General features: G+C 40.1%; 1 protein-coding gene across 6 annotated transcripts in view; it reads right to left on the bottom strand.

Moving 5' to 3' along the window:
* Herc1 (HECT and RLD domain containing E3 ubiquitin protein ligase family member 1) overlaps window positions 1-8,232 on the bottom strand; it is a 170,874-nt gene extending 162,642 nt beyond the window's left edge. For all 6 annotated transcript variants that reach the window (XM_041679778.1, XM_041679782.1, XM_041679781.1 and 3 more), the window contains exon 1: window positions 8,114-8,232. The gene's annotated coding sequence lies outside the window, so the exon portion shown is untranslated. The remainder of the gene's footprint in view (window positions 1-8,113) is intronic.
* Window positions 8,233-9,890: the final 1,658 nt, after the last annotated feature.

The following is a 9,890-nucleotide window of genomic DNA, read 5'->3' on the forward strand; positions in this document are numbered from 1 at the left end:
AAGACTGGGGGATAATACATTTTTCAATCTATAACAATCCACTAAACCACAAGTCTTTCCACAATGATTACAAAGCATTTTTAATCACTTATCTCTGAAAAAATTAAAAAGACAATATATCCTATTGGTAAGTCTATAGGAAAAAAACTGCTTTCATAAATTTCTGATGGTACATATATAAAGAAAAATGAAAATACTTAGCAAGACTACATAGGCATTAAACTTCTGACCCATCAATCCTACTTATAGAACTCTACTAGAAAGATATATCATTTACCTCTACTAACACAAAAATAGATATCTACAAGTTCATTTATAGAAACATGTTTATAACTGCAAAATACAGAAAACAACCAAATATACATAGATGTAGCTGTATCTATACAGCTGTTTTAGTTTAAAAAAAAAAAACAACAAGATACTCTAGAGGCAGGGATGGGCAGAGATCTGTGGTTCAAGGCCAGCATAGTCTACTCAGAAAGTTCAAGGCCAGTATAGTCTACACAGTAAATTCAAGGCCAGCATGGCCTATATATTATGACCCTATCATTTTAAAAAGAATTTAAAAAAAAAAGAATCTGGAGTATGAAAATAATATATCTTCAAAAGAATGAACCAGTGTGCAACATTTCTGGGATACATTACTGATAAGTGAAAAATGCAAAAGATTATGATAAACTCTCCACGTAGAAAGGAATAGAAGAGCTAGACACATAGCTCCGTGAAAGTAGGAAAAAAAAAAAAACAATGGCCATCAACTGAAACATAGATGAATAACATATGTTATATAAATATCATTTAGCCAAGGGGGAAAAAAACTAAAGTACTCATACATGCTACAGCATAAATGAACTTTGAACGAATTACACTAATTTAAAGAAACCAAGAACAAAAGACCACATATTATACAATTTCACCTACACAAAATACCCAGAACAGAATAAGCACATCCACACAGAAAGTAGAACAGAATACAGACCTGGGAAGTGACTGCTAATAATCACAAGGTTTCTTTTGGGGATAATAAAATGTCCTAGAATTAGAGAGTGGTGATAACTGGCACAACCTTATGAATATACTTTTTTTAACTACATGACAGCAAAGTCCTGTAACCCAGTATTTAAAAGATCCATGAGGACCTCTAATTTGAGGCACAAGGAGACGTGTATGAAGAAGGAACCAAGCAAGCAAACACCTACACAAACCTGGCTTGCTCACTTTAAAAGGATGTATGTAGTATATGCCTGTTCCCAGCTATTCAGGAGATAGAGGGAGCTGAACCACTTGAGGCCAGGAATCTGAAACCTGGGCAACATATTAAGATTCTGTCTCAAAAATAATGTATTAATTAAATTAAAGGGTAAGTTTTATGGTATGTTGTTTATAAGTCAACTAAAAATTACATGAGAAAAAATGAGTAAAAGAAAATGTAGGGGCCAGTGAGATGTCTCACCAGGTAAAAGTGCTTGCCACTAAGTCTGTTACCTAAGTTTGATCTCCGAGACCTACATCATGTAAGCAAAGAACCAATTCCAGGCTGTCCTGTGACCTCCATATGTGTACTGTGGGATGCAACGCACACATTTAATTCTTTAAAATGCACATAATCTGTTAACTTGAGTAAAATAACAGAGGAATAGATAAAAAGTAAATTTAAACTCTGGATACCTTAATGGACATGGAAAAAGAGAAACAACGACAGTGACATAGGATTAAAACAGTAGAAAGGAGGACAGAGTGATACTTCTGAGTAATTGCTTTAAGCAGTAAAGTTTAACAGTAGTGGCATTTAGTAACTGTACTGTTTCACAAACCAAAACTAACAAAAACACCCATGTATGATGAATTCATGCCTGTTGCCCCAGCACTCAGAAGGCTGAGGCAAGAGAATACCAAGTTTGAGCCCAAGGTGAAAAACTTGAGAGTTCTTTTCTGAAATCATCATCATTCATAATAATACTTAGTTAACATCAACCAGGACTGAGAGAAATCAAAATAGAAAATAAAGAAGTCACAAAGGAACTGAACTGCACTGCATAAAAGTAACAGAGCCACACTAAAGAAAGCAGGGAATAAAACAGCTAACCTAAATAGCCAAGGCTGAAGATGATACTGCACACAAGAATCAATTTAGTGAATGCTTTTCGTAAGTTAGCAAACTACCTGATGGCTGCTCTAAAAGTTAACAAAGGTATGTTAGTATACTGAGATCCAGGATTCTGTCACAGAAAGAAGATACAAATAAGGAATGAGGAAAGGTCAGAACAAGCTTGTAGTTTTGGAAGAAAAAGTATCGATATAAATGCATGGTCTTTTTTTTTTATTAAATTTTTTTTGTTTATTTTTTTTTTAGTTGTTGAAAAAAATTTCCGCCTCCTCCCCATTTCCCATTTTCCTCCCCCTCCTCCCACACATCGCCCTCTCCCCCCCACTCCCCTCCCCCTCTCCCCACTCCTCTCCCCTTTCCCCCACTCCATTCCCCCTCCCTCTCGAGACTGAAGAACAGTCCACACTCCCTGCCCTGAGGGAAGTCCAAGGTCCTCCCACTTCTATCCAGGTCCAGGAAGGTGAGCATCCAAACAGGCTAGGCTCACACAAAGCCAGTTCACCTTAGAACCTTCATCTGGCAATGGATCGAGATAGAGACAGAGACCCAAATTGGAGCACCGGACTGAGCTCCTAAGGTCCAAATGAGGAACAGGAGGAGGGAGAACATGAGCAAGGAAGTCAGGACCACGAGGGGTGCACCCACCCACTGTGACAGTAGAACTGATCTATTGGGAGCTCACCAAGGCCAGCTGGACTGGGACTAAATAAGCATGGGATGAGACCGGACTCTCTGAACGTGGCGGACAATGAAGGCTGATGAGAAGCCAAGGACAATGGCACTAGGTTTCGATCCTAATGCATGGTCTTTAATGTACAAAGAAATAAATATAGTTGCCCTTCAGTATCTTCAGGAAATAGGTTCCAGAGTCATCACCCCCTCCCTGGCAAATAAAATCTATTGTTCTTCAGTCTCTTATAGTCAACTTCTTAAACTGTGAGCAGTAATTCCATAATGTAACTAAATTCCAGGGGTGGTCAAAAGTCTAGCTACAGTATAGGTTTCTGGACACAAGAATGAGCCCTGTGAGTCTCTAGCAGCACTGACCCTGCTGCATGCTGTTCTATACTGAAGCCATGGTTCTGAACATGTGCATGCCGTGGCACTATGCATGCCAAGGAGAAATGCCAGAAACACCATGGCTCAGATTGAGGAGACTATAAATTATGGATTGCAGTATTTTTACTATGCAAACAAAATGTTCCACTCATACAGAAATACAATAGTTGAATTACAGAAAATAAGACTTCCAATATTTTTATCATCATTCCTCAGCAAATAAGCATCAAGCTAATATATATCTGGATTGTTCTATGTTAGGATATTGGATTTTTAAAGTTGCTGGCTTGACTTTCACATAAAAATCATTAAATTTTGATTTCAAATTAGGACACTTTGCCACATTTCTGAAATGGCTCTAAACATACTTCTGCAATTTTGTACTATAAATTTATGAGAAGCAGAAATATCAATGCTGTTGACTATAAAAGCAAAATATTGATCAATTCTAAAAAATATTGGAAGAACCTCTATGTCCTGTAGTATCAAATATTCAGTCAAGATTTAATTTCTTATATAAAAGTAAGCAAGCACACATATTTCTCAATATTCAAATTTGTTTTCATCTTTAGTAAATCCATATGCATGCAAAAATAGCTGTTTTAAAATAAGTTTACAATTATCAGTAAAACTTTCATTTGTATATTTACTTTATATAACTATATATTCAGGATCACATAAAAACTTGACAAAAGGTTAACCTGAGTAAAAAAGGTTTGAGAAAACCTGCATCATATTTGCCCACAATCTACCCATAACATAAGAAATTACATCTAATACTTAATATAATACAGTTACTTTACTTAGGGTAGGTGAGATGGCTCAGTAGCTAACAAGGCTTGTCACCAAGGCTTGCAACCTGAGTTTTGTCCCCTAGATCCACATAGTGAAAGAAGAGAACTAACTCTCACGAGTTGCCCTTTAAATACTACACACACAAACACAATACAAAAACATACAAACACAAGTACACACATACAAACACACAAACAGATAAATGTAATTTTTTTTGCAAATATTTTCAATCATGTCCATTGAATCTATGGACGTGCAATCCTTACATAAGGAGGGCCAGCTTTTTAAATATACTTCCCAATTTATCCAAAGGTCTAGGAATAAGTATCCAAAGCTCAACTTTAAGTACTATTCTCCAATAAAAGGTACCAAAACTCCCAGGAGAAGTGGTTAATCCCAGGACTGGGATAAGAAAACAGGCTGAATATTACTAGCCTGTGGAAGCAGAATGGAAAAAAATTACATTATTATTAACTTTTCAGTTTAGCATACAAAATAATGGGGATTATTATGACACCTTCATATACATAACATACATAGTTTTTATTTGTTCCTCTCTCCTACAGGACTTTCCTGGGACAGGAAAAGGTGGAACTAGAAAAGCTCCCAGAGGCCAAAGCTGGAACAATGTGAGCAACATAATACTATTATATTGGATAACAGTCAGTAGAATCAATCAAATACCCACACCACCATACTAAAACAAATAAACAAATGGGTGAGAAAGGGAGAATCCTTTATAGATGAAGTCCAATTCATAAATGTAAGAATGAGGAAAATACAAATACTTCCACAATGTATGCTACAAACAAGAGGAGAAAGTTTGAAAGAAACCACCTATCTATAGTTCTGAAGTATCTCCTACAAGAAAATATATTAATACATCAACAAGAATACAAAGGGACAAAAAGTAACCTCACCTAGAATAATCTAGCAGAAGTCATCAGAACAAAGTAATCAAGGTTAAAATATCATTAGTAACTAGACACATCAACACTATGAGCCCCATAAAATGCATTGATATAGTATCATTGCTACAGTCAAAACATGAATAATTTCAATCTAATCATGAGAAAACTATCAAATAAGCCAAAATGAGAGGATTTCTACAAAATCAATGACTAATACTCAAAAAGTCATGAGAAACTTAGCAATTAGCCAGCAGTGAGGCCTCTTAGCACTTGGATCCAGAGGCAGCCAGATCTCTACAAGTTCAAGGCCAGCCTGGTCTACACAGCACACAGTACCATCAACCAAAACAAACAAACAAAAACCAAAAAAACTCAAAAAACCAACCAAGCAAACAAATCAAGCCAGGCATATTCTCCATATCCTCAGCACCTGGGAAGTGGAAGCAGGAGGATCATGATGAGCTCATGAGCAGTCTCAGCCAGAGTTAGAAGCAGCCTAAGCTGCATAAGATCCTGTCTCAAAAAGAAAAAATTAAAAATAAAACCTAGAACCATCGTCTGTTTCAACCATCATACTTACTTGCTGATAGAGCTTCTCTAAAATTTAATATTCCCATTCATTTACAGGGCCAGCAGAAAAAAAAAATAAGATAATAACCAAAAGGGCATCTTTTAAGTACCTATTTCATGCTCCTTTCAGTTTAAAAAAAAAAAAAAAACTAGCTTAGGTGACTTTGCTAAATTTATAATCTCCTTTTTAAATGACTTAGTCGATAATTTCTGTTCAAGATCTTGATAATGTCTAGGAGGTATCCAAAACAAACTGTTTTATAAGTACATTAAGGCAAAGTTTTATATACAACTAAAAAAATTCTGTTCGACTGTTTGTTCCTTTTATGGTTGTCTACCTACAAAATTTTAAGAGTTTCTTCATTGTTTTTTGAGATCATATCTCCAATGTAGCCAAGACTGGCCTGGAAGTCCTGACCATTCTACCTCTACTAGAATTCAACTTTTGCTTCAGTGATGCTTTTACTCAACACAAGCTTCACCTTATCCCAAAACACACCACCATTGTCACTTTTATTCTAAAAAACCAAACTTAAAAATCAGCTGTCCACTGCACCCAGTCATTTTTCTTAATATAAGGCTCTTCACTATCTGTTACCTGCAACTTCTAATAACCAGTACAGCCCAATCAACAACAGATTCTCTGAAATCCATTTAAATAAAATGGTATTTTCATACATGTTTATGTTAATGAGCAAATTAAGTGATGCATTTCCATTGCTTTCTCCTCCACATGCCACAAGCATGTCTGCATGGAGAAAATATATGATCAGGAAATCAATGGTTTAGTGTCACATGTAAATGGCAAGACTGAAATTTTATTTATTTATTTATTTTGGTTTTTAGAGGCAGGGTTTCTCTGTAGCTTTGGTGCCTGTCCCAGAACTAGTTCTTGTAGACCAGGCTGGTCTCGAACTCACAGAGATCCACCTGCCTCTGCCTCCCAAGTGCTGGGATTAAAGGCGTGCGCCACCACCGCCCGGCAAGACTGAAAATTTAAGAAGTGATAAGAACCATACAGGAAGCAAAATTTATAAAAGCTACTAATTACAGGAGGCCTTAACAGGCCATCCATCCAATGACAACTGACAATCTATCCTATTTTTGAAAAGTGCCAAGTTTCCAACCTCCCTAGATAACTTTCTGTCACAAAACCCTGTCATGTGATTTGGGAAAAATATTATAATTGACCGTTCTTTGCCCTACCTAATGCTGCTTCTTTCTCAAATAATATGACAAAATATTTTAGTTTATTTCTAAGATATACAAATGTGTGTACAGGTATAGAGGACAAACATGTATAACATTTGTGTGCATTTATGCACAATACAGGCACACAGGACATGCACTTTTGCTTGTATAAGCACACAGGTATGAAAACCTATAATCAAAGGGACATCACCATCAATTTTTAAAAACTTTGAAGCTTAGTTTTCTTCTCATCGTAATTAATAATTGCTTTTGTTTTACATAAATACTGGCCCAATTTAGAGGCCTCATCACAAACAAAACTATAAAAATATTCAGGTATTAAATCCAAAAAGAAAAATGTTAACATTTGATTTTTAAAGCCATTTGAGCAAAAATCGTTTTGGAAGAAGGCATAATAAAAGATGGTGATGGCAGGGTACAGACGGTGATAATGAACAAGTGACCGGTTTAATCAAGTGGGCCAAAGGAATGACAAAACAAATCATTTGGGGAACACACATAAAATGAGGATGTACCATTCAAGGACGAACCAAGTACTGTTAACCAAAACGTAAAGGGGCCTATTAGAAATATACCAAAATATTAATAGTGAAATGTTATCTCTCTGGAGATGGGTTGCTAATTCGTTGAAATTTATCACTTTTGTTATTTGGTTACCTATATACACCTTCAAAGTATTACAGACATTTTTGAAACTAATGCAAACGCAGATTCTATCCTTATGCTCCACAGTTAACATACATATACACACATATAAACATACATACATACACACACAGAGCGTCTTTACATAACCTACTGGGAGAGGTAAGAACCAAGCTTCTGTCCTCGTGTCTCCCGGGAACCCGCCACCCATCACTGCTCCCTGGGATAGCTCCTGTCATCACCACCATCCACCTCTCACTCCGGAGACTACACAATAGTCTTCCCGTCTCCGCTCCAGGTGGCCAAGTCTTTAGAAACTGTTATTTTACCGGGTGAGAGATTTGAAGAAAGGTTTACCGAAAGGATGAGCAGCCTCCACCCAAAGGCACAGACAACAAGAAAGACACATCGTCTCAACCTCCACCCCTCCGAAGTCTGCCGGCGACCGGGAGCACCGGAGTCGCGACTCCCCAAGATGAAGAGCGCGGAGAGCCGCTCCCCAGTCCCAGTGCCGGCTAAGGGAGCAGCGCTCGTTAGCGGATAAAGGGAAGAAGGTCACAGACGCAACCCCTGAGGAGCCCAGGGACGCGGGCAGCGAGCCTATTCAGGGGCGGGTCCCTCGGCCCTCCTGCGGGTAGCTCGGCTACTAAGAGGCTTCCGAGGGGCCGGGGCTTCCTCAGGCCTCCGTCCGCCGTCCACAGGGAGCCGGCAGTCCCACTCGGCGGGCGGCCCGGGAACGGCCCCGAGTGGCCCGGCTGAGCCAGCCGAGCACACACACGGGAGGTCCAGATGGTGAAAAAGAAAGCGTTGTTACCGTACGCGGGTCGGGGGCTGGCGGCGGTGGGGTGGGGCTCCAGCGCCCGGCACCTGGCTGGCCAGCGGCTGCGCTAGCCGCGTCCTTTATATTTTTGCTGCAGCGGCGGCGACTTGTCAAAGGGAAAGACGTAAGAGGCGGCGGCGGCAGCAGCAGCAGCGGCGAGCGAGTCTCGCGGGACTTGTGGGAACTCTCGCGAGATCCGGGGCGCTGGTCCTGCCTCCTCCGGGCCGGGCGCGGGAGGAGGAAGGCAACCTGAGAAGAGGGGAGGGGCAGGGACGCCTGTTTAGGGAGTTAGGGTTTGAAAGCTGTGAGACCTTTGGGGTTCGGGAGACCCCGTGTGTTCCCTTTGAGTCCTCGCGAAGTCACTTCTGTTCCGTAGGGAACTGACAATTGGGGATTTTTCACAAGGGGAGCTGATGGATCTAGCGAGCCCGAACGGGACAGTTCACCGGAGACTCCGACTGTCCCGAATCCGAGAGCTGCCGGGGAATCGGGGCCGCCCAGGACCTCGAGGAAAAACTGGGGCCGGCCGGAATTGTCACACCCCTTTATCTCGGCTGAGCGTAGGGCGCTCTACGCTCTTTATCTCCCTTGACAGATGGCGCTTCACCTTATGGCTGGTGAAGTTCACGCTCCAGAAAGTGTTTAACTTGACCTACTTCTGCCCAGTTATTTGTAACTGAGGACCACGGGAGAATTGACCTTTAGCTAAAGGTCATGACCCAGACCTATACAATGATGAACTTAGAGGACGCTGACTGGCTCGATCATCTATCCCCAGTGCCTAGCACAGATGTAGGTGCTAAATCAAATTGTTGAATGCTCTATTCTTAGAACTCCCGACCTCACCTTTGTAACTACCTTCATCAAAATGTTTTTCTGAGGAGCTGGAAAGAGAGCTCCACGGTTAAGAGGGCTTATTGCTCTTACAGAGGACTTGAACTCACTTCTCAGCCCCAAGTCAGGATGTCCACAAACATGAACACCCTCTTCTGAACTCTGCGGGTACACTCATGTGCCCACACTCATACATATAGGTAATTTTAAAAAATAAAATCTCTTTTAAATTTTGTTTTTGCTGAGCACCAATTATATGGAACTAGCAGAAGATATAGATGGGGGTGGAGCAGGTATCTGACTCAGAGGCACAGGAGACATGATAACAACATATACAAGCCATATATGTGTCTGTGTGCGTGAGACAGAGAGAGAGAGAGAGAGAGAGAGAGAGAGAGAGAGAGAGAAGCAGCTGGTGTGGTGATATCAAATGCCTTTAATCCCAGCACTTGAGAAACAGATCTATGTGAATTTGAGATCCCTTTAGTCCACATACAGAGTTCAGGCCAGCCAAGACTGCCTAGTGATAAAAAGGAAGAAGGAGGAGGGAGGGAGGGAGGGAGGGAGGGAGGGAGGGAGGGAGGGAGAAAGGAAGGAAGGAAAGAAAGAAGAAAAAGAAAGATATCCTTTTGGTTCAATTGGAGACGTGTGTGTCATATCAATTTAGCCCAAAGACAAAAGCAACAATTCTGGACTCTCAACTTAAGTGTGTGAATTTGACTTGTTTGACTTCCCTGAACCTCAGTTCCTAACCTGTCCATTTAGAATATTAGTTATTATTGCAGGGTTCTTCTAAGGAATAAAATAGATGCAAAGTTTCAGCTACATATGAGATAATCACTAAGTGGAACTTCTAATGGTGCATATAAGTTCCTGTGTATAAAATATACTCTAGAGAACTAGCTATAGGAGCAGATAAGCATGGAGTGATGGCATT

This window comes from Microtus oregoni, unplaced genomic scaffold (assembly GCF_018167655.1).
Source record: "Microtus oregoni isolate MIOR12 unplaced genomic scaffold, Mior012 000032F_ref0000030, whole genome shotgun sequence".
Lineage (NCBI taxonomy): Eukaryota > Metazoa > Chordata > Mammalia > Rodentia > Cricetidae > Microtus > Microtus oregoni.